This window comes from Podarcis tiliguerta (assembly GCF_965153285.1).
Source record: "Podarcis tiliguerta genome assembly, chromosome: 1".
NCBI classification, from domain to species: domain Eukaryota; kingdom Metazoa; phylum Chordata; class Lepidosauria; order Squamata; family Lacertidae; genus Podarcis; species Podarcis tiliguerta.
This window is the reverse complement of record NC_139534.1, coordinates 48,071,888-48,097,954: the sequence shown is the minus strand read 5'-3', so window position 1 is coordinate 48,097,954 and position 26,067 is coordinate 48,071,888. Positions and strand designations below refer to the sequence as shown.

The 26,067-nt window shown below is 42.7% G+C and overlaps 1 long non-coding RNA gene across 1 annotated transcript in view; it reads right to left on the bottom strand.

The window, feature by feature from the left end:
* The window catches only part of LOC310673250, a 611,626-nt gene extending 592,424 nt beyond the window's left edge, over nt 1-19,202 (bottom strand). The window contains exon 1 of the long non-coding RNA XR_014508943.1: nt 19,129-19,202. This is a non-coding gene — a long non-coding RNA (uncharacterized lncRNA). The remainder of the gene's footprint in view (nt 1-19,128) is intronic.
* Between the last annotated feature and the right edge of the window lie 6,865 nt (nt 19,203-26,067).

Below are 26,067 nucleotides of genomic sequence, written 5' to 3'. Positions count from 1 at the left end.
ATTGTGGCTTAGTGGCTAGAGCGCAGGACTAGGACCTGGGAGACAGGGTTCATATCCCCCACTTAGCCATTGTTATCACATAACAAAACAAGCTGCTCCTTTTGGACTATTCTGTTGCTTGGTAGTTCGGCCCACTTGTGATATTGCTCCTAAAAAGAACTTTGGGTTTCTTGAGGGCGTGCTTCCCTCTAAAGGGCAAACAGGTGTACCTGGACAGGTGGTGGGCTGCCTCGAGTTTGTTAAGTCATTGGAAACATTTATGTCTGGCCTAGCAGGTGATCTTAAGGCTTGGCCCGCTTGGCCCTAGAATTTGATGGCCTCTGGCAGCGTTTCCGGCCTGGATAGCTTCCCCATGTGGTGCACAAAGCATTGGTTTCACCAGTTCCTCTCATTTAGTTTTTTGCAGACTATGACAGAGCCTTTGCAGATGCCTCCAGAGATTGCTTCTCCTGCAGAGGTTGACTTGCTGATGGCCTAGGTGCCTTATTCCAGAAGGAAGCATCTTCAGAGACGGCGATCCAGGAGCAGGGAAAAGGGGAGCAGGGATGATGCTTACACCTCCTTGCAGGTACGTCAACATCAGATGTCTACTACCAGACTTTTAGAAGACATCTAAGGCAGCCCTGTTTAGGGAAGCCTTTAATGTTTGCTGCATTACTGTATTTTAATCTGTTGTTGGAAGCTGCCCAGAGTGGCTGAGCAAGCCCAGCCAGATGGGCGGGGTACAAATACATCATCATCATCATCATTATTAATTATTATTATTATTATTATTATTATTATTATTTATTATTATTATAATATTGTGGGAGAGAGGACTAGATCATCCTCAGGGTCCCTTCCACCCCACTATTCTTTAAGTTGCAGTTCACTATGGGAACGTTAGATGCAGAGCTGCCATTATCCCCTCAGCTTGCTAGGATCACAGGGACGGGGACATGTGGACCACTTGCGCAGCTCCACATTTCAAATGGAAATTCCCTGAGCAATAGAATCTTAAGCTGTATGCAGGAAGCTGGCCCGGCAGCAGCTTTGTTGGGACTTTTTAGGGTTTCTGGCCGGCGTAGGCCCTGTAAATTTACACATCATGGTGGCAACTCAAGGCAGGGCATTCTGCCCAAGTGGGGGCTGGGGACTAGCAAGCAATAACTCGATACCTCTCACCCATATTTCCATAAAAATATCTTCCTTGAAAGCCTGGCTAAAAGGTTATCTAGATGGGTCAGTGGTTTTGTGCTTGTGAGAAGGGTTTTTCCCAAGGCTTGGGATTCCTCTGGCTTTTCAGCCAGTGGCTCAGAACACAGCAACTCAAAGCCAGTCAGAGAGCTACCTGTGGTAGCAAGTAAGAAGGTTAGGAAGCAGCTTTCATTGGGACGTATGGAGGTATCCCCTTGATTCTCCTGCTATTCCTATTTTCATTTGTCCCCTTTGGGGATCGTCCCTAAGAAAGCCCCATATAATCCCCCTTATAAATTATCGCATCCCATAGGCACCTCAGTGAATGACTCTCTGGAATTGTTCCGTGAAATATGCATCTTTGGATCAGGCAGTTGAGCTTACCAACAAATTGGATGAGGGCCTGGTTGGCATTATGTGATATTGAATTGGCTGTTAGGCTGCTGCCGGTTCACCCTCTAGATTATATGCAGTTGGGCTTTAATTGGATGGTCCTTGCATTTATAAGGCGATGCCAATGGGTTGCACTATAGGCTGTTCAGCACTCGAGTTCTTTAGCATCTTTCTGGATTGAACATTGCGAGTCAAGACTCGTTTAACTGGGGGTACCATTATTTGGATTATCTTACTGGCTGGTTCATGTGACATCAGCCTCTGCTAAGGCTTACTGTACGCCCCTTTTATTCCCTGAGGAGCTGGGTGTTCCCAGTTGTTAGGACAGTGGCTCCACTGCCCCTTTAACGTATTTGGGGGCTAGCTGGATACCGTTGCTCATACCTCTGCTTGCCTGTGGAAAAACTGTTTGCCGTGAAGGACGTTATTCTTGTAATACTTCCTCTGATAGCAAATGTTGCTTTGTCAGATTCTATCATTGCTAGGTCAGTTTTAAAAAATAAAATAAAATAAAAATGGCATGCAGGGTGGTTGTTCCAGGCTGCCCCTTCCATTCCTGCTTGGCCAGGTGGTCTCATGGCCCTGGGTCCCTTCATCATCCTGTACAGTGGCCTTGAGCCTGGCAGGGCAAGGCAATCACATGTGACCTAACTTTTCTTGAGTTTTCCCCATTGTAGTGTCAGCGCACATCTGGACTGAGGAGTGCAGGGACCGTCGGGTCTGTCTTGGTCTGATAACCAGTCAGTGTGAGGGTCCTGGCAAAATGGTCCTCATGCTTCGGCAGTCTCCGCCCCCCTTTTATGTGCTTTCCAGCTGCACTGCTTAAGGTTTAATATTGCGTTTCTGCTCGCTTTATTATGGGATCATCTATTGTTTTCGCTGTCACTGTATCCCGTTTTCAGTTGGAGAGCTTCAGATCCTGGGCTCTGGACGCCCAGCTATAGCCGGATTTTCTGGAGCTCCTGTGGCGCTTTGGCAACAATTGATAATTAAGAGGAGGAGTAGCTTACATTTCCCCTTCTGCTTTCAGGTCTTATGAGAAGGCCTGGACTGATTTCTTAGCGTTTAGCTGGCAGTCCTCGGCCATTCAGAGGAACTTGCCTCCATTCTCTGAGCAGGACCTGCAGTAATTCGCCCACCTGCTGCAGATCGGATGCACTGTTAAAACTATCAGAATTCAGTCCGCTGCAATGTCTGCTGGAGTAAAGCTTTAATTTTTCAGAGACCCTTCTAAAAGTGTGTCGTGCGCAGGGTCTCGGAAAGTTGGTAAAGGCTCCAGCCTTCACAGGACTGCAGGCAGGAAGCCGGTCAATCTTGACCTATGCAGTATCCGCAACAAGTTAATACTTGTCTCCTAGTTCTAGTTCTAGACGAGACTTCTTTCAGTATTCCATTGTAATTTTGGTGTACTGAGGGTTGGGGAATTTGTGTTGGAGCCAGCACGGGGCTGAGAGTTTGGAGGCTTATTGCCTCTGGATGTTTCCTTATCTGCTTTGGAGCTTGTCATAAGTGTCTGGAGCTCTAAGTCAGACCTAGTGGGCAGGGTTGCCATCATCGGGCTTCCAGTCACAGGTAAGGTGGGCCCTTGCCCTGTTATTGTATACTGAAATATTTGGCTTTTCGTTCCCCTGGGGGCTGGCCCGATTCTAGAAGTTGCTGGTTCTCGTGAGTTGCTGCTTCGGGATATATGTGTTTCCCTTTTGGAGTTGAGACTTGTAGTGCACAACTCCAAAAACTGACCAGCTGGGTCGGGGGGAGGTTGTCCGCCTCCCAGTGACTGGGGAGGTGGGCCCGTTCCCGGTCAAGGATGTAAGGAAGTACTTGGCCTTGAGACCTCCTGGGGACAGCCCCCTACTCATGCAATAAAATGGTCACCCTTTGGCACGACACCAGTTCACATAAGTCATACGTAAGGCCATCTCTGCTTGGGGATCTCGGCCTCTGGTTTCGCTCCTCATTCCTTTCGCATAGGTGCAGCGACTATGGCAGCCCATTGGGGCTTCTCAGCTGCCAGGATCAAGGATTTGGGGAGATGGAAATCGTATGCTTTCAAGGGTTATGTGCGAAACAAAATGCTGAGTTTGGTACTAATGCTTGTTGTTTCAACCCTTGTAGATCCCACGCTGGTCCGCGTCTGGATAGTGGGACACAGCATCGTTCATTGGGCTGGCAGCAGAGCGAGGCAGTCTGCAAGGGGAGCGTGTCTCAGCCTCCCACAGCACGTGCAAGTGTCATGGTTTTCCAGACGCGGAATGTCATGGGGAGAGTTTATGCCGCTGATTGGTCACCGGCTGCTTTCGTCCAATCCCTGTCATGGGACCAGGGCCGCCCAATCCCTGTCATGGGAATCCTTGTCATAGGACCGGGCAATCCTTGTCATAGGAAGGCCATAGTGGTGCAGCTGGGAAAAAATGATGTGGCAACTATTGATTGCCTTGCTTTGCGCACCTCAATCCAAGGGATTTGGAGGCATTGGCAGCCTTATTACCTTCAGTGAGAATAATTTGGTCTCACCGGTTGCAGAGGCAAACCTGGCGCGGTGTTCCCGCCCGGAGGCCGCTGTAAGGGCCAGGAAGCGCATTAACTCTGCTGTTTGAATGAAGGTATTGGAGCTGGGTGGTTTGGTGATTTCGCACCCAGACATTAATTTTAAGGCTGAGGCCCTTTACCGGGCAGATGGAGTGCACCTCTCCAATTTGGGGAATGATGTTTGGCTGGATGTGGTGGCTAGTAAATTGGGTTCATGGTTGGGTTTGTGAGTGGTTGGCGGCGAGCGTTAGAGCTCGTGTGGCGGTTAGGCATTGGTTATAATATGCTGGTGGTGGAGGGGTCTGAACAGTCGGTGCCTGCCCCTCCTACTGCGCTGAAGGGAATTCTGTTAAAGGAATCCTGGGGCTTGCCATGTTTTCGTCCAATCCCTGTCATGGGACCAGGGCCGCCCAATCCCTGTCATGGGAATCCTTGTCATAGGACCGGGCAATCCTTGTCATAGGATTATGGCAAGCTTTCGGGGAGCTGCTGGGGAGAGCGGCGTGGGTCCGACGCTTAGCTCAGGTGACCCCCCAGTTTGACTTTCTCTTCTACTGGCTACCGATCGGACCTCGGGATGCCAGTTCTGTCCCAGGCGGGGGGACAGATAGTCATAACCAATGTCTAAACAACCACTCACTGATTTTGTATTTTAATAAAGTTGTGGCCAAAATAGTGCCCAAAAACCAAAACTAAATTACGTGTTATGTGTGAAGTTATTTGAGGGGTGGCCTGGGGACCTACACGCGCAAAGCGTGTACTCCAATAAATGAGAGCACGTGTTGCGGTGTGGGCCACTGGGCCAGGCCTCTTGTTGCCAGGCTGGTTAATAGTTATTGCCTGGCATTTGTGATTGGAAACCCGGGTTGCTGGGGCAAATTATATGTTGCAAATTGGGTGGGTGGGACCATAGTCTTTAAATATTGGTGCACTCTGGTTTCTCTTTCTCTTTGCAGAGTGCATCGGATCACCCGCCCACCCGCCCTCTTTTCCGGTTGACCTTGCTTTGCCTGTCATGGGGGTCGTCTGCCTTGGCGCAGGGGCCTAGTAGGAATTTTGCCATTTGGTGATTGGCTGTGCCATTTGGTTTTTGCCTACTACTCTGCAATTCGTCACAACTTGTAAGGTTGCGGTTAGGCATTGGTTATAATATGCTGGTGGTGGAGGGGTCTGAACAGGCGGTGCCTGCCCCTCCTACTGCGCTGAAGGGAATTCTGTTAAAGGAATCCTGGGGCTTGCCATGTTTTCGTCCAATCCCTGTCATGGGACCAGGGCCGCCCAATCCCTGTCATGGGAATCCTTGTCATAGGACCGGGCAATCCTTGTCATAGGATTATGGCAAGCTTTCGGGGAGCTGCTGGGGAGAGCGGCGTGGGTCCGACGCTTAGCTCAGGTGACCCCCCAGTTTGACTTTCTCTTCTACTGGCTACCGATCGGACCTCGGGATGCCAGTTCTGTCCCAGGCGGGGGGACAGATAGTCATAACCAATGTCTAAACAACCACTCACTGATTTTGTATTTTAATAAAGTTGTGGCCAAAATAGTGCCCAAAAACCAAAACTAAATTACGTGTTATGTGTGAAGTTATTTGAGGGGTGGCCTGGGGACCTACACGCGCAAATGCTCTTCAGTGAACACTGGACACAAAAGTCTTTGATCTAAAACTGAAGACCTCACTGCCATTTGGACAGTATAGCACCTAATTAGGGATGCTTGAAGAATTTGATCTTTGTGAATTCCTATACTAACTGCCGTGATTTGTACCTCCAGACTAATTGCAGATCAAAACTTATTTATCCACTAGCTTTTTTACTTCTCAAATGTTCCAGCCAAGGCTTTTTATGAATAATAATTTTTAAAATGGTGCACTTTAAAAATGCATATTTTAAGTGGCAATATAGAATCATAGAATCATAGAGTTGGAAGAGACCACAAGGGCCATCGAGTCCAACCCCCTGCCAAGCAGGAAACACCATCAGAGCACTCCTGACATATGGTTGTCAAGCCTCTGCTTAAAGACCTCCAAAGAAGGAGACTCCACCACACTCCTTGGCAGCAAATTCCACTGTTGAACGGCTCTTACTGTCAGGATATCTTTAGAAGTGCATATTTTGTTGAAAAAGAATGTATTCAAAAAATCATATTTTGAGAAAAAGACGTTTAAATGGTGTATTTAAATATGATCTTTATGTGCAGGTGTTTTAAATCATAGATTTTAAAAAAGATAAAATGAACTTATGATGTGGATCATGCGTAAAATAGACGAGAAACAAACTGAATGGTTTCTCCCTATGCCTAATGCTTCCTTACTCGTCGCAGCTACATTTGTACCCATTCTGGGGTAGTGCCATGTCTCAGTGGTAGAGCATCTGCTTTGCATGGAGAGCTGCTGCCGGTCAGTGTAGATGGGCAAACCACTGTCCTTCAACCTTGGGTCCCCAGATATTTTTGGACTACAACTGCCATCATTCCATGTCAGGTTAGCCAATTGTTGGGAATGATGGGAGTTGTAGTCCAACAAAAACTTGGGATGCAAGATTGATGAACACTGGCCTAGATTTCATATAAGACAGCTTCCTATGTTCCCTTAGGAATCTATCCTTTCCTTATGCTTTCGCAAGATATTGTATGGTTTATGCCAGGGGTCAGCAAACTTTTTCAGTGGGGGGCGGTTCACTGTCCCTCAGACCTTGTGGGGGGCCCGACTACATTTTTTGAGGGGAGGGGGAATGAATGAATTCCTGTGCCCCACAAATAACCCAGAGATGCATTTTAAATAAAAGGACACATTCTACTCATGTAAAATCACGCTGATTCCCTGACCGTTTGCGGGCCGGATTGAGAAGGCGATTGGGCCAGATCCGGCCCCCAGGCCTTAGGTTGCCTACCTATAGTTTATGCTATGGTATACTATTATACCAAATGAAGAGTGAATTCTTTTTTCCCAGGCTTCCACATGTTGTTGTATAGTAGGTGGTGTTACATACACGTATTCCATAGCTGTGGTAGCAGTCTTAATGTTTGCTTGTTTTGGCAAATCATTAGTGAATGCACAAGATTTCCTAACAATAAAGCATTGGTCCAAGAAGTGGGATGGAAGGGGCATTTTAGTCCAATAATCAGTTTAGTCATAATCTAGTAAGCCACATTATCTTCCTGTCATGAATCCTCTATCATTTCAATGGATCTGCAGTGCCTAATGCTACAGAGAAATTGAAATTCTGGCACTTTTGGATTCCCAAATCTGCTGTTGTAGCTCTTGAGGTATGGATATAGGCAAGAGAGTTCAAAAACCAGTCAGCCAGTAAATGTAGCAACATATGTCTGTATATTTCCATGTGGAAGGTAATATCGCATCGTGCTCACAATGGCATTTTTCACTGAAATGAAGCTACAAAGGATTACATTGGCAAAAGCTCTGAGAGTGTGCTCAGATGAGCTGAATGAATCCTACCAGACAGTTTTAATTGACAGCAAAGGAATCACTCACATATAAAGGATTCCTGGGTCATTATGTTTGTGTGTGGATGAAAGAGTACTGATGGGTGAGTAAAAGATTATACCCATCTTATAACTATGAAGGCAACTCATCTGGAAGATGAATAAACAACTTAGATCAGTGGACAGAAAACTCTTTTACAGTTCAAAGACTTCATAACTGTGTGTGAAGAAGGGGGGGGCGTAGTGCACTCTCCACTGCTAGCAAAATACTCTCTTGTCTCAAGGCTTCTAAGTAGGCTGGCCGACACTTTATAATACCTTATTTTACAGAGACTGCTGGATTTAAAAATGATAGCACAAAGTACTCCCTTTGTCTACAAGAATACTGATTTCTGACTTGCTATATAAACTTGGATGCCACTAATAATATGGAAGACTTATAAGGAAGAATATACTTTAAGGTTTCATCGTGCTTGTAATGGTGGTACTATTGACATCACACTTTTGCTGGCTGAAGTTCCACTAGGTTGCCAGGTCACATGACTGAGCTGAATGAAGTCTGGAACAGGTGTAAGTGTCTCCTTTCCCTGTACCCTATCATTTTTAAGACCAGCACTGGTATATGTTCCACTGGCTTAATTTCTACCAGCTGAGTTGCAGCTGAACCAGGATAGCCTCAGCTCAGCTGGGCTGAGGGAGACATACTGGCAAGGAATAAGTAAGGATGATGACATGCCTGCGAAGCTACATTTATTCTTTAGTTATTCCAATTTTGGTTATCTCTGGGTAACCTGATTGTCTGCTTTTCTTTACATTTGCGTGTTTTCTGGTCTTTTCACTCGGTTCTAGAACTGCAGAAAACCCTCATTGTTGCATAAATGAAAAAAAAATCACTCCTTAGGTAAGGGAAAGTCACATGGGTCTGAAGGCATTTCATGTGGAAGATGAGCAAATGACTGAGAACAATGGGCAGCAGCAAAACACTTCACAGTTCAAAGATTTCAACTAAATGTGAAGCAAACAGGAAATGCATATTGCTTTTCCCCATTTTGCAAGCTTTGGAAGTAGATCTCAATGAATTGTGAGTAACTTATTCACCAAGTTTGTTGTAGCTTGCTTACAAATAATTGCTCCTTTGCTGTGAGCCCATAAAATGAAAACGCTACTGGCCAGGCATTTTGAAACCCCAAGGAATTCTGCTTCTCCTTAATCGATTCTGACAGAGGGGAAGTGGATGCAATGTTTTCCCAAGTTGTTGTTTTTTAATGTGTGTGTGTGTGTGTGTGTGTGTGTGTGTGTGTGTGTAATATGACATTTTAGTGTCTGTGAAGCTGAGAACCACAATACCAAATTCTAAAGTCTCCAAAACAGGTTCTCTGTAATTTGAAATGTTTGGATACTTGCAAGTCTATGCTAAGAGTATCATCCAGCCATGACTACTAAGGACATGGCCCCGCCAAAACTAAGCTATTTTCAGTCCCATTGAGTCTGAAATTTTAGCACAAGCTTGTTTTTTTCTGTTTAAATGAGTGGGGTTTAGGTGTTTAACTTGGCTGGGTCATGGCCACAACTCCATTCAGGAAACAACCCTGAATTTGAATGCTGAATTAACTTTTCCAAAGTGCAGCTCTTATTTGCTTGCTTAGATGCCTAATCCATCTAAAGAATCAAAGTAGCTTGATTAGCAGTGTGTGGTCTTAATACTATTCATGTTAAGAGAAACAATAGTTATTGCTAAAAAGAAATAAAGAAAAAACGTCCTGCCCACTGAATTCCTGTCAAAATAAAAAGTCTTGGTTTGATCCCACAAGGTAGTGAGGTCTGAAAGTTCTATAGCTGGGGAACAGCCACCAAGAATGCCTCCTTACCTGCCTCCCCCAACCTGGTGCCTTCCAGATGTGGAGGCTGGGGTTGATGGGCATTATACGCTAAAGCAGGGACATCCAACTCCCAAGAGCCTGCAATCTACTTGCAGAATAAAAAACTGGCAGTGATCTACCCCTTTGGGGGTGGGGGGTTTCAGCTCAAACTTGTTGAGCTTTTCTTAGGAAAGAAGATCCCATTTTTGAGAGGAAGATGTCAAAAATGAGTAAAGGGGAAAGGGCAGAAGTCGCTCACCAAATGATCGCCAAGGGGACAATCTACCTCACAGCAAAGACTCCGTCTTCTGTTCTAGCATTCATGCGGAAATGGAGGGCCGGGCCGGGGGCAGAGCCAGATGCTCTTATGCCACCGCTTGTGATCGACCACAATTGAACGGAACCTCCCTGGGGATTGACCAGTCGATCACAATCTACCTGTTAGACATCCCTGCTCTAAAGCATATAAGTCAGGCATAGGCAAACTTGGCCCTCCAGATGTTTTGGGACTACAACTTCCATCATCCCTGACCACCGGTCCTGTTAGCTAGGGATCATGGGAGTTGTAGACCCCAAACATCTGGAGGGCCGAGTTTGCCTATGCCTGATGTAAGTACTTGAAGCATTCAACTTTGGTTGCTGCATTGTAGTCCTGCTCTTCTGTCATCAGTTCAGGAATAGTATCCCAGTTTATCCATTCTGCTACTTGGAAGGATGGGTGGAAAGTTGGATAAGGATGGATGGGAAGATGGGCAGGCACTAGATCACATATTTTCCTCTCCACCTGTCTTGACATTTATGAAACAGCATAAAACTTCCAGTGAGGCAAAATATAAACTATGTTTACAGTGTGGTTGTTTCATTGATTATGAAACAACTACTACTTTTCCCTATAGCAGCAGCAGCCACAGCAGCTCTGGCAATAAAGCCACCAGCTTGTAAATCTCCCGTGTACTCCTAACTTTCATTAAATTTAGTGGAGTGACAGTTACCACACTGCAAAATATAATATTTTCTTGGGATCTTATAACATATACCATACTCAAACGTGTTTATTGTGGAAAGTCAAGTCAGCTGTCACAGTAAATCTGATCAGAGGATTGATGGGGATTGTTGGTAATATCATAGCTGTCTCCAAAGTGCCTGCCTCCAGCTTTTATTCCTCTGCACTCCTGCTCGTTAGAGGGTATCAGTCACAATCATTGCACTGGCAATTATAAAGGCAATATAGGAAATCTATGATCTTGTACATATTTACAACAGGTGAGACATTCTTCACCTAAAGTATACTGGTTGTTGGTTGCTGCCAGTGCAGATCTTGATGTTGCCAGTGTGCCTGGATTATCAGAAGGTTGCACTCATCAGTAGACGTGGCCTACTGACAAAGCAAGCCCTTTTTTCTGAGAAGAATGCTCACTCAATCAAATGCTTTCATGTTCGATATTTAAAAAATATGTGTTGGTTACTTGCTACCATTCCTGTATCATGGCGTCATAAGAGATCAAAAGAACGTCTAAATTCTCCCATTAATCATCCACAAGGGGAGGCAGGTAAGTCCCACTGCTAGGTTTTGGAGCATATTACTGATGGGTATAGTGTCAGATCTGTGTTAAGGACCAATCAAGGCATAGAAAGAAACATGTGTTGGGGCATCTTGCATATCTTGGGGAGCTTGCATCTCTCCATTCCAGTTTGTGCTATCCAAATAATTTGAAACATATTGCTTCATGGTTATGATCCAAAGTGCCATTGTAGAACATCTATATCTATCATCTATCTATCATCTATCTATCATCTATCTATCTATCTATCTATCTATCTATCTCTCTCTCTCTCTATCTATCTATCTATATCATCTATCATCTATCTATCTATCTATCTATCTATCTATCTATCTATCTATCCCTATCCCTACCATCTATCTGCAGCATCAGCAGTACTAACAATGTACCCCATTATTCAAGGCTTAGTTCAATTACCCACATGTACAACTATAGGAAAGGTAAAGGTAGGGATAAGGAAGACTCCCTTTCTGAAACCCTGGAGACCCACTGCCATTCAGTGTAGACAATGCTCTGTGTAATACAGCTCCCTGTGTTGTTTGAATCTTCAGCAACAAAGCTGGAAAAAGGAATGCCACCACCAGTCAAAGTAGACAGCACTGGTTTACATGAGCCAATGCTCTGGCACATTGTAAGGTAGATTCGTATTTTGCACTATTAATTTAAAATGCCTTATTTATTCACTAAGTGTTAAGACAATCTTTGGGAGGACCGATCTTTGAAAGGATGCACACATGCAAACATCTAAAGTAGATAAATATTAGCTTTAATGGGTTGGATCCATCTGGTAACTCTTTGCTGATTGAAGGATCTTTAATCCAACAGAATTTTCTGTTTGCAGAGGAGGGATCGAGGTGATCTCTTTAAGTTTTCATTCCAAATAGCTCCAGATCTTCAGAATACCCTTCAGAACAGTGTGTGAAGTAGAAGATTACCTTGATCCCTTGATGAAAGGCTCTGCTGGATCAAATATATTTCCATCAATGGAGGGATATCAGCTGCATACAACTGATCAAATCCAATAATTTTCTACTTTACGTAGATGCATATGGTGTGTTCTTTAAGTATTTTTTCCAGATGTCAACTTGACATTAAGTGAATCAACAAAACATTTTAATTTACTCATGTAAAATGCAGTTGAGGGGTACCCAATGGCATTCAGAAGTGATTTGAAAGTAAATATAGTATATTTCAAACTGTTCCAAGAAAATGCCTTTATTTTTTGTACCTCTTCAAAATGCTTATTTTGCATCTTGTCTTTCCCTTGAAATTTCAAAGCTGTTAACAAATGCATGAGTATTTAAAGAACAGCAGCTTCAAAGACCTTGTTGAGATGAAAACATAAGACAAATAAAAGGAGACAAATCTAGAGATTAGCAGTGTGTGGTCTTAATTGCCAAGGTGATGCTGAATATAGACACACTTAATTGTTATGTTTGCACAGTGCTGAATCATTGTCTCTTTGTGTTGTTTGTAATTTGCCTTCTACTGTAATTTATGAAACTTGCATCACTACCATTAAGGTGAATCCCTCTGAAGCTACATCTGGCTTGCCGATTCCCTCTCTTCAAATTAGATTGATGTGCTGTTATGTATTCATTCGAATCTAATGACTTTCCCAGCGCCCCAGAGTAAAGAAAATGGGTTTCATTAATTTCCCTAATAGCATCACTGAAAGACATGTAATGTGTGAAACTAAAAAGTTCTTTTGTTTTTAATCTCTTAATGATCTCTTTTCCCTTTGTATGGAATAACCTTAGCTTTGGAATGTAAATGTCCTGATGGATTTGTTGAGGAGACGAGATTTCAGCCATATTGGGAGAAATGTTTCACGATATCTTTATGTTCTCTGTTGATGTTTATTCTGCTGTTCTGGCCATTTATTTTTCCATAAATTCAAGTTATATTGTTTCATTTCTCTTCTCCTGTCCGACTCTGTGAAAATGAAGCCCAACTGGGTTGAACTATGTCTTCTTTACTTTCTTAAACTTGGGCCTGTCTTTGTATAAGATCAAGTATCTGAGCAATGTCCCCACAGTAAGACTTATTTTCATAGTATGCAAAAGTTTGGACACATTTGTCTTCAATGTCATATGCCATATTTTCTCAGCAAGGTATGAAAATAAAGAGTATTGATTATATCAGTAGGGTATATTCTGTGTTTTCTCACAGAACCCTTTCTTGGGCTCCCTTCAGGTTTATTGTGCTTTGTTGACTCAGTTAGAATTAATGTATCATATATTATATATAGAATTAATATATCATAGCAGGCCATGTGAATGTATTCACAATGTGGCCAAATGGCCAGCAATAGATGTTTCCCTCTTGTATGTAGGCACCGATTTCCTTGCTGGAATGCTCCATATAGAAAACTAGATACCAGGGAAATGGCCAGCACTGCCTCTCTCCCTGACATGCTGATCTTCTCAGTGTTATAATGTGGCAGCTAGGCTAGAGTGTTGAAGGGAGCTCTAACAACTGCACTGGCTGCCAGTTAACCTCTATGCTGAATTCAAAGTGTTTATGTTGACATTCAAAGCCCTGAGTGACATAAGGCCCAAATATTTTTTCCCCTATCAACCTGCCCATGTAATAAAATCAGCAGAGGTTCTTCTGGTGGTTCCTGCATTAAATGAGGCGTGTGGTACAGGAATCTTTTCTCCTGGTAGTTCTATATCTATGGAATGGTGTCCTCAGGTGAGTTGCCTCAGCCTGATTTCTATTCTATCAGACACTAGGTGGAGGTTTGCCTTTTTTGTCAGACTTTCAGAGGCTAATGAATTAAGTTAATGTCAATGAGGCTGTTAATTTATTCATGAGAATTTTTTGTGTGTGTGATTACGTAGTGTATTTTATATCACATTGCAAACCTCCCTGTCACCATTTCTGATGAAGGGCAATGTAGAAATCTCTTATTAAATAAATTATTCCATCATGTGAGCCTCACCTGCAGTCTGAAATGCTCATCCGTGTGTGTGTGTGTGTGAGAGAGAGAGAGAGAGAGAGAGAGAGAATTTGTTTATGCTCTTGGATCAACAGATCTGGCTCATGAGTGTGTGTTTGTGTGTGTGTGTGTGTGTGAGAGAGAGAGAGAGAGGGAGAGAGAGAGAGAGAGAGAGAGAGAGAGAATTGTGTGAGTTGGCCTGAAGGGTCAGATCAATGAGTATCTTATTAACTGTCTCCAAAATCTAATATAGAACTTTAGTTTAAGGAAAGGATAGTATAACTGTTGTTGTGCTATTTAAAGTAGTTGTGTGCTTGATCAATTTCTAAATGTGATTAGAATTTTGTGCAGTGCATCTTCATAAGGGGTAATAAAACCCACAGTTCAGTTATTTATATGCCCTTAGTTTTGTTCAGAAGAGGGGGAAGAGTTTCCATAACCTCTCTACTCCATTCCTCCCTGCAGCTTCTCTCTCTCTGGCCCCATCCACAGCATACCTTTGAAGCACTCTTATGCTTATTTAATCGTCATGCCCTCTCCCCAAATCCTGGGAATTGTAACCTGTTAAGGATGCTGGGAATTGTAGCTCTTTCAGAGGTCTCCTAACTCTCAGAACCCTTAACAAGCTACAGTTTTTCAGAGTTCTTCAAGGGAGGTATGACTGTTAACTGTACTTTAAATGTATGCTTTGGATGTGACACCACACACCTCTAATTCTCTTACGGTGAATTGGAAATTCAGATGGCAGATAATTCATATAAAAACCCATAATTACATGAGAAATAGCCATACTAGTCTTTTAAGCACGTCAGAGCAGTAGTATCTCACCAAGTGTGTTTGGGGGAAAGGGTTGCTCACAAGAAAGTTTAGTGCTTCCCACCTTGATATTTCATTTGATGAAATATCAAATACAGGTCATCAGCTCCATATTGAAGCCTGATCTAATGTTGTGCTGAAAAATGTAAAAGACCAGTGCTTTGGGGACATAAAACCCATTGATGTTTGTGTACCTTCACATGGATATATTTTGTACTTTTTTATTCATTGTTTTTCAAAAGAGACATTCAAACTTACACTGCAGTCATTTGCAGAACACCGAATATCAAATATCAATTCCTGTTAAAAACAGCTTGTTCAGCACTAAACATACACTGTCAATTATCAAATGCCTTTTGGGTATAAAATACTGAAATAACTCATGGACATTTTAAATCAAAATTTATACACGCACACAACGTCTCTAGAAAATTTCCATGGAGCATTTGAATGGAAAGTTATCCTCTCGATCAGTTCCCTACTAAAATTTGTTCAAGCTGGTGCTCCTCAAGCTTCAGAATTTAATATTTTCGAGAATAAATTTCCTACAGGAAAGTATTTCTTTTATCAGCCACCGTTTGATTTATGTGGACACAGAAGAATGAAACCTGGTTAGCAAGTCAGCTTAGGCTCATTTCATTTTTCAGCGACTTTGATTCCTCCAAGTGGTTGTGGTAATATAGCATGCAGATACAGATAATCATTTATGAACCCTGTTTCATATACACAGTATTTTAATCTCTGCCTTGCAGTACTTAGGTTCAGGAGAAGATTATTTCAATGAATAAAAACTGAGTGGATTATAAAAAGAGATAGAGATGATATAAATGATCTGCAATACATTTTATAGAAGACTTTCATTTTTCAATAAACCTTCAAAGGGGGGGGGGGAACCATGCCTGTCTGTCAGGGGAAGGAATATATTATGGCAGCAGAGGAGATTTCAATAAGTCCAGCCATTCACAAAAGTATTATTCAGACATTTATGACTGGAAGAAAATGTTCCTTGTCAAAATAAACAACAATATGTTTACCAGGATGCTTCTATGAGGATTGCTATCGAACAGGCGGAAAAATATTGTGAAACCAGCGTTTATGAAGCAGTTCTCTTGCCACCAAGAGAAAATGCAATGTGCTTAAATTAATGTTGAACTTTAAACGACTTCAGCACTTGAGATAAAAGAGGGAGGAAAGCGTTCAGCTCCATCTCTGCTGCGGCATCTTCCGGGTCAGTTCTCCTCTTTTGTCTGTCATCCTTTTTGGGAAATGCATCTGTGACACTTGCTATTTGTTAACGGTAACACTTTGTAAGATTTTAAGCAGTTTAATTCCTTTAACAAGATGGAAAGAGGAGATAATTGTTCAAATGCAAATCCACTGGGAGAGAGGCTTATGTTTACCAGCTGCCTATGCAAGCCGAAGGACTGCTTCATTGTTTTGTTTTAACATAGTATGTATTTATTGTTCTTCTAAGTGGGACTTGCAAGGAAATATCATAGTGTATATCGCCAGCCCCTAAGGGGTGCCCAAACTTTTTCCAAAGAGGGTCAGAGTTGATGAAGTGAACGTGCGTGAGGGCCGACCAAAGTTCTTGAGCTTTATTTTTACAATTTTACCCCAAGGTTGGTGAGCTTTTTAAGGATTTTACCCCAGGGCATATACTGCCATGGGAGGCAGATTAAATCGACCAGTGGGCTGGATTGGGCCCCCAAAATGGGCTTTGGACATGCCTGCGAGGAGTGCTCCTGTTCTGCCTCCTGTTCAGGTCTAATAAGAGGGAGGGTTTCAGAAGTGGGCAAGGGAAAAGGGCACCTTTTTCTGATTCCCTCACCCTGGGACCTTCCTCTGCTGAACTAAAAGGAACGTGTAGCAGGTTGTGTGGAGACTGGTTGTGTGGAAACTGAAATGCTGGAGTCACCGTAATCAACAGTAGTAAAAACTGGTCTGGGTGGAAAAACAGTCCAATTTAAAGCAGCTTCCTACAGACCTTTAGTGCAGTGATAGGGAACCTGTTTTCCAGATCTAAACTCCCATCATCCTTGCAATATCTGGAGGGCCACAGGGCCCCGCCCCACCCCCACTTCAGTGCTAAAAAGCTGCTAGCCCCAAATCTGATCATGTTATCACTATATTGTCAGCTTTTGGGGAGGGGGGGGGAGGAATCAGGAGAGTAGGAAGGAGGGATGTGTGTGTGTTTTATTTCCCTTTTCTCCTGAAATACAATGTATACTTTAGAGAGGAGATTTAAAAAAAAAAAAAATCTTACTGCATGCAAATCTGAATTCCCCTAGCCAGGATACTGCAGGATACTGTCTTGGTGTAAGCTGTTAGGGGGTCTCAGCAGGCTTACTCCCTCACCTCCATATCCTCCCCCACTCCTAATCCACACCTCTGCATTCTGTGTCTTCACAGATTCTTGTCAAACCTGAGGAAACACTGGCACATTTTAGGAGTGAGCACCAACCATCCAAAAATGCATATATCCAAAAGATCAGGCTCCAAAAAACAAACAAACAAACAAACACGACTGGGAAATGGCTAATATAACACCAATTTATAATAAGAGATCCGGGGGGATCCTGGGATTTATAGGGCTGATTAGCTGATAGTCCTTCTCTTTCATAATACTATGATATCATGTGAATATCCCATGAAACTGAATGTTGTAGGATTAGGGACAGACAAAATAAAGCACTTCTTCACACAGCGCATAGTTAAACTATGGAATGAAGCAAAACTACAAGACTTAATTAATTTGTATGCTGCCCTTTCTTCACAGAGCTAAGGACAAAATATGTAGGTTTATCCCATTTTATATTCACAACAGTCTTGCAAAAATAGATTAGGAGAGACAACATGGTTAAATAAGGATGTTCACTTCAGCCGCCAAGCTCTTTGCTCCATAAGTTATTATCTACATCAAAAAGCATTTTGCTCATAAGTGTGTTTGTGTGTGTTTGCATGTGTATAACCTGTCTGTAATGCTTTCACTTCTCATTTTGAAAATATGCCAGAGCATTATATGTAATAACATGGATAAATATTCTTGGCAGTCAACATGCTGTCACTCAGATCCTGGTTTTATTGCACTGGGTTTTGAGAAAATGTTCATGACCTTATTTGATGCTCTTACATCTTATGAGTTGAAATTTGTCCTAGTAGTGCTGCCATCCCCAGAGGAAGCTCAGGAAGGTTCTCCTTTACTGAAATTGGCATCAAGGACCATAATCTAATCACACTTTAGCTCTTTATGTTATTAATATTCTCATTCAGGTGATTGGTATTTATATTCAAATGCACTCTATAGTCTCTGTAGATCGTTTTAGTGTTTAGGAGATTACAACCATATTGGAAGCACCAAATTTCATGGGTACCATTGACTTGCAGACTACCTTAGTACACACATCCCTTAGGTGATTTTTTCTTTAAAGTCTTCATTTTTAACATTTCTAGCTAATTGGCATACCAAAAAGGAGGGAAGAGTTGTGATGCTACACTAATGTAGTTCTTTCCTGAAATATACTCAGAGTCGCAAAGTGATTTCATGCTCTTTATTCAGCTCATAGTGGTGAGGAGGAATGAATGGAAGTCCCCTCAAAGTATCTGCTTTATATACATTATTTACACAATGGGCTGCACATGATTGGCTAATTCTGGAATTCTACTGTAAGCCAATCAGGTTGTGGATTCACTTATATCTGGAGCATGATTGGGTGGTTCCTGCCAACCACTCAGACTGCTGCATTGTTCTAGGACCAATCAGACTGAGGCATTCTGAATCCTATTGTTCTAGGACCAATCAGACTGCTGCGATTTGGATCCTATTGTTCTAGGACCAATCAGACTGCTGCAGTTTGGATCCTATTCAACTCAGTACATAACATTTCCTTTCCTTTCTTCACACCTCTATATTCTCTTTGTGGTGTACAAAGAAGTGGACAAGGTGTCAGGTGCCGAAAACAAGGATCCGTTGAATGTGACTAGAATATTATTCCTTCGTGACCTTGGCTTCATCTGCTTTTAGAGCATCCTCTTCCTGACTGCACTTGAATGAAGCTCAAAGAAACTTGAGCTTTTCAGTCCAGAATTGAAACAAGCCATCCATCAAGACATGTGAGGATATTATTAATACAGGTCATGATGGCCAGAACCACTCAATCAACCTCCCAAGAGTGAAATATTTCCGACTCCTTACTGCAGTTGAATGTCGTGTGTATGTGCAGGAAGGCATCCTCTCTCACTTGGAGCCAACTAGCATGAACAGAGAATTGGAACGGTGAAGTGCAGATTCAAGTACAGTGGTACCTCAGTTTACAAACTTAATCCGTTCCGGAAGTCTGTTCTTAAACCGAAACCATTCTTAAACCGAGGTGCACTTTCCCTTATGAGACCTCCCACCACCGGTGACCTTCCACCATTCGGATTCCATTCTTAGACCAAGGTAAAGTTCTCAAACCGGGACACTACTTCCGGTTTTGCGGAGTTCGTAGACAGGACTGTTCTTAAACCGAGGTACCACTGTATAGGCTTATTTATCAAATGTCATTTGACACACAAAAGTGTTAGTCACATATAGCTTTGTTTGTTTGTTTTTGTTTGTTTGTTTTAAATCTATCGCTAGAAATAGAGAACCTGTAGTAGGAATCAGGGAGAGCCTACATACAGTGCAATAACTGGACCACCAATCCACAAAATGAAACATAGCCAGGGCTGTTTTTCAGCCAGCACTCACCGGAACTCAGTTCTAGCACCTCTCAAGTGGGTACCATTGCCATTATAAAAGAACAAGGAATGTGTTCATGGTGCATTCTGGCACGTCTTTTTCTAGAAAAATAGCACTACACATAGCTATTCTTCAGCTGTGGTTTTCCCAGTCTTACTTGGAGGAGTAACATGAGATCTTTTGCATGCAAAGTGTGTAATCTACCAATGGGCTTTCAGGCTGTCCTCTAATGTTTATTTATTGTGTGTATGTCCTCGTGAAGGCTACTTTTATCCTCCACATGGGAAGAGTGCTCATGCATGAAGGGATTCCCATAGGGCTCAACAATCTCTTTTTTCTTCTCTTTCCCTCATCTTCAGTGCCTATGCATGACTTTTTATGCAGATGGCACTGGATTCATCCAATCAATTACTTATGATACACATACCATAAAGCTATCTGAGCCTTTCCTTTGACTTAGACTGGTCATTTGTGTCCCATCAGCACAAAGACCTACCATCACTTGGCCTGCCATTACCTGGGGTCAGTGTGTGGGTGTGGGTGTGCGCGCACCTGTGTGGAGATAACAAGGACTGGAAGATATCTATGTTGAATCTTATTCCAATATGGAATTATCCCTCAAACTAGTTATTGATGTCGTTTAGTCGTGTCCGACTCTTCATGACCCCATGGACCAGAGCACGCCAGGCACTCCGGTCTTCCACTGCCTCCTGCAGTTTGGTCAAGCTCATGCTGGTAGCTTCGAGAACACTGTCCAACCATCTCGTCCTCTGTCGTCCCCTTCTCCTTATGCCCTCAATCTTTCCCAACATCAGGGTCTTTTCCAGGGTGTCTTCTCTTCTCATGAGGTGACGAAAGTATTGGAGCCTCAAACTAGTTAACTACCACCTAATCACTACCTACGATGACAATATCCGTTAGGTTTTCCTTTTTGTTGATTTCCCCCACAGTATTTTACTGTAATGAACACTATTAGGTTGCTGCTCCAGCTCCCTCTTGCCAGGAGGATGGCAGGTGTGCTTGGAAGATTTTATTTCCCGAAATGTGTGATTGATTGTCTCCTGATATTTTCTAAACATCAGAAATCCCATTGCATTCCTATTCTTCAACTTGCACACTTCACATAATCTGTGGGACACTCCTTCAATAAGAAATGTTCCTATACATGAGAAAGTACAGGTCCCTCTAAGCACGAAACCACTGTGCTGAGCTCAGGTACTCTGCAAGGAGTGTGCAGCACTTGGCACCACACAAGTTTGTTGTTGTTGTTGTTGTTGTTGTTTGCTTTAAGTGAATGAAGAGCACACCAAACTAAGACCTGACAGATCTGTCAATTTCAGTTTCTAGCTTTTTAGTGCACATTTTCCCCAATATACAAATTTTTACAAGCAATTTCCTTTAACATAATGCATTTTTGTATGTTGCTTTAACTATTATGTGCATATTTATGCATAATTTCCCTTAAGATATGCATTTTGTACACATTACTCGGTTGGAGAACTGCATTGCAATAGTCAGATAAGTGACAATTTTGAAAAAATGGCTGAGGTTTTCGGAAAGAGCAAGTTGGATAGATTCACCTTTAAATGTGAACAGAATCTAATCTCCCCACCCTACCCCCATTCCTAGGTCCACGGGAGGAAAATAGCATTTCTGCATGCGCTGTCTTCTTCAAACTTTCCACAAGGGTTGATGTATCATGCAGTGACTCATCCAGGCAGCACTGTGAAGAGGCACTAAGGTGGGTGGGGAAAGGAAAGTACTTCTTGCTAATCCAGCTCTTGAGATAAGGAAGTTCAGACCCAATAAGTGCATCCTGACATTTTGAAACACGACCATTACCCTCCCTGGCTATGTCATCTGTATCTAAAGCACTCATCTTAAGAAGGTTGGGAAAGATTCAGCTTTTATATGGGTGCCATCTTCATGCCAGATTCCCCCACCTACTCTTCTGCATCCTCTTTCCTCAAGGATACTTCACATGTAATGGCTTTTGCAACATGAAGGGGGTTTTTCCCCCCTCTCCCTCAGTGCAAGGAAAAAGAAAAATATCACATCATGAGTAAAGCAGCCCTCAGGGAAAGAGATGGGAAAGTATGGAAGCAGAGCTAGTCATGGCTAGTGAATACTGTATGAGATACTCATCATAAGTAAAACTTACCATGGAAGATCTAGACAAATATTAATAAAAAGAGAAAGCATGTGTCAATACCTCAGTCTTTACTGTCTGTTACATTCCTTTTTTTGCTTTGTAATTATGTAATTCTACATTCTTTCTTTTGTAGTATTTGATTTATTCTTAAGTTTGCTAAATTGTTGGGTTGTTTTTTTCTTTCTTTGAATCTATTGATGTTTCATAAGATGCTCACAGATTCCATGGGAGTTACTAAATGGATCCGAATCAGCCTTGAGATTTATTATTTATTTATTTATTATTATTATCTATAAACCATTAAATAATTTTTGGATTCTTCATAAGCATTCTAAGCATATGATGACAACTAGTGTGATGCAGTGGCTAGATTGCTGGTCTGGGGCTTGGGAGACTGGGCTCAAATGCTCACTCAACTTGCTAGGTGACTTTGGGCCAGCCAGTGTCTCTCAACCCAGTCTACCTCCTCGAGTTGCCATGAGGCTCAAACGGGGAGGGGAAGAGGACCATGTACACTACCTTGAGCTCCATGGAGGAAGTGTGGGATTTAATAATCATAATAAATGATAATATAAAATAAAATGTGTTTATTTGCTTTTTAGAATTTCCCCTTCTCTTCCATTAGTAGCTAATGGCACAGAAATACAACAATAATGTGTTGAAATAGAATACTATAAAAACATATTAGAACAATATGACAATAAAGAAGCATTCAGAATACATAAAGGAAGTCAAGAAAGGAACTATTTTAAAGGACCATAGAGACAGGAGCATGCAGCCAAACTGCTTCTAACTATTGGTTCCAGTGTACAGTTTAATCAGTGATTAAACATATGACCTATGTGTGGCTAGGTGGACAAATAGAAACCTTTGTAGGCTAGTGTTGCGTTCGCAAAGTAAAGGAAGGATTGAACTCTGATTAATAAGAATACACACAGAGGCTTGAACCAGCAAGACTCTGGGAAGGGTGTGTATAATCGTGTCTCTCTGTGCCTGTCCGTGTGCAGCCCCTGGCCCAGGTAGTTTTATTCACAAAAGAGCTTTTTACAGAGTGTTCAAAAGAACCAATCAGATTTCTTCTGAGCATTCCACAAACCCACGTGGGGACAAGTTAAACTACTAAAAATAATTAAGCACAGGGTGGCGCCGTGGGTAAAACCTCAGCGCCTAGGACTTGCCGATCGCATGGTCGGCAGTTCGAATCCCCGCGGCGGGGTGCGCTCCCGTCGTTCGGTCCCAGCGCCTGCCAACCTAGTAGTTTGAAAGCACCCCTGGGTGCAAGTAGATAAATAGGGACCGCTTACCAGTGGGAAGGTAAATGGCGTTCCGTGTGCTGCGCTGGCTCGCCAGATGCAGCTTGTCACACTGGCCACGTGACCCGGAAGTGTCTGCGGACAGCGCTGGCTCCTGGCCTATAGAGTGAGATGAGCGCACAACCCTAGAGTCTGTCAAGACTGGCCCGTACGGGCAGGGGTACCTTTACCTTTACCTTAAACAAAGAACAGAACTACAAAGAAGAGCATCTGGCAAGGAAGGATGGCCAGGAGGACAGTGACCATTATCCCCTTAATGTGAGATCTGCTTCCTGGCCCTAAGATTAACATCCTAAAATAAATATATAAGAAACTACTTCAAAGAAACTTACCCACTATCTTTATGGCCCAGGATGCCTGCCTGGTGAAGCAACTGGGCTGTGTACGTGACTTCTCAAGAAAGAGAAATGGACAGTAGAGGAAATGGCCAGAGATGCCGAGGTGTAGATGATCAAGAATCATATCAAAATAGTTTAAACCCAACACAATGCTTTCATTACTGACACAGATGGCTTACTCTATATTTGTTATAATTCCTCATAGCAATCCCACCTGATCACTACATCTCTGGATATTTGCACTCCTACAGGCTAGTACAAATGTTTGTGTTACACTATAGTGTGACAATGAGACTGGGACCCAGGAGTTAGTTTTTATGTATAGTGCATGCAATATATAGCTCACTTCTTCCTGTTCTTCACCAGGAAGAACCTGGTTCCATCAGATTCCATCTGCTGATCTTGAGGTACCTTCTTTTTTGTGTTTGTCAAAATGACAATGAAAACAATATTCATAGCTTTGGCGATTAGAGATGGAAATGGTTGAAATGAGGGAGGCTTTCTTCTTGTTCACTCAGAATGGCTGACCTTTCAAATGTCCTACTGAGTTCTGCCATTCACTTCTGAAGGGGAAAAACTAAATCTACTGCAAAACAATTTCACTAGAAAGGAGGTGGGGGGAAGCAATTCAGAGAATGTGGAATGGTTTCATTTCCAAATGACCAGCCCTGTTTAAATGGATGCATGCATTACAGAGCAATTTACATCTGATGTTGTATAATGACACAAAATTAGTCTTGACTTCGATTCGGCTAGCTTCCTCTTCCCTTGTTCTCATTATCATCATGCTGAATACCTTTTTTATAGCATTTTTCAACCATGTGTGATGGAGCACTTTGCATTAGAACGACCATTGATTATTGTACAGCATTTGAGATTGGAAAACAAAAGTTATTTAGGATGAATTCTCAGAAAACATAAAGAAAAGAAAGGAGATTTCCCACCATTGTTTTGACTATTTATTGTAACAAAAATAATACCTACACTGAAAAGTTTGGCAGTGACCTATGTTACTTGCTTTTAAGCATCGGCAAGCCTGATCTGATGTTCTATTTAATGGTGAACATTACAATGATTTTGAAAATTTACTATAGTTAGAAAAAGAAGGAAAATGTGTGTCATGATATTATAAGCAAAGGGAACAACCACATCCAAATCAATAATAATGTGAAATTGTATACATTTATAATACAATGCCAACAGCCTTATCAGGAAGTGGGCCATTGAAATCTGCTGCAAGATTTTAGCTATTGGATGGGCAGGTGGGACAGTGTTGCTTGCCTGGATTCTCAGTGGGGAGGTCACTCCTTGTAACTGAGAGGGGAAGGGGCGAGGCAACAGCGAGGTTGGTGCAGTGTGGGTGCAGCAGCAGAAACATCAAATTGCTGCTGCTACACTTGCACTGGGCCAACCTCCTTGCTGTCTCATTGCTCCTATTCTCAGTTCCCAGCAGCACCCCATGTTGGATAGATAAAGCAGTGCCACTCTGTTGGTTACTACTGGATATAAGGTTCTAAAGCAGCTAGAAAGGGGCTGCATACTTGTGTAAGAAAATATAACTAGAGGGGCTAGCAAGAAAAAGTTAAGCTCTGAAAGGAACAATGGAAGAAGTCTGTTATTGCCTTCAAGGCCAGACACCCATGATTGGCCACAGTGGAAAACAGAATGTTGGGTGAGATAGACCTTTCATCTGATCCAGCATGGTTCTTCTGATGTTAGGCCATGCCTTAAAATGCAACTTCCAAAGAAAATGCGACTTTTGCCTTAGTATTCACATTACTCCAGCAATGGTCTAGTTCAGGCATCCCCAAACTTGGCCCTCCAGCTGTTTTGGGACTACAATTCCCATCATCCCTGACCACTGGTCCTGTTAGCTAGGGATGATGAGAGCTGTAGTCCCAAAACAGCTGGAGCCAGTGTGGTGTAGTGGTTAAGAGCAGTGGACTCGTAATCTGGTGAACCGGGTTCGTGTCTTCACTCCTCCACATGCAGCTGCTGGTTGACCTTGGGCCAGTCACACTCCTCTGAAGTCTCTCAGCCCCACTCACCTCACAGAGTGTTTGTTGTGGGGGAGGAAGGGAAAGGAGAATGTTAGCTGCTTTGAGACTCCTTCGGGTAGTGATAAAGCGGGATATCAAATCCAAACTCTTCTTCTTCTTCTTCTGGAGGGCCACGTTTGGGGGTGCCTGGTCTAGTTGGTCTAGCCTTAATGATCTTATATGCCCGTCCACTCTTTAAATGGTAATTGTGTTACTTGTTTTGTTGTTAATGTGTCTTTGTGAGGCAGCTCTTCCTGTTTATCCTGCTAAGCAGTGCTTTGGGCTTCTTTCCACAAAGCTCTGCCCTTACAGGGAACACATTGCTTCCTCAGTGGTTGAGCGGTTAGAGTGCTATTCAGGATCTAGGCTGCCACAGCTGTTTCATAAGCAACTGAATGAGGACTGAAGCTGATGAGAGGCAGGGCCACTCCTCTCACTTGTTTCACAGTTTCTCAACTTGCTCAGCAGCACAGGAAAGAGAGTAACTAAAATGGGTGGTATGATGCCACTGAGCAATGTAAAAATGTGAGGTTTGAATTTCATTCATGAGAGAGAACTAGTTATTGCAGTCTCAAAACAGTTTCACTTGATTGGGTGATATATGTTTTGGAATGGATGCCTAATATATTGCCTGCTGAAGGGCAGGTTATTTAATGTGATGAATGATGCATGTTAAATGTCCTGAATTGATTTTCTTTATTTTGTCATATTTCTGAAGATGAAAGGGGGGGAGGGAAGGGAAGGGGAAATAACAAGGGGGGGTAAGTGTAGGAGAAGCTAAT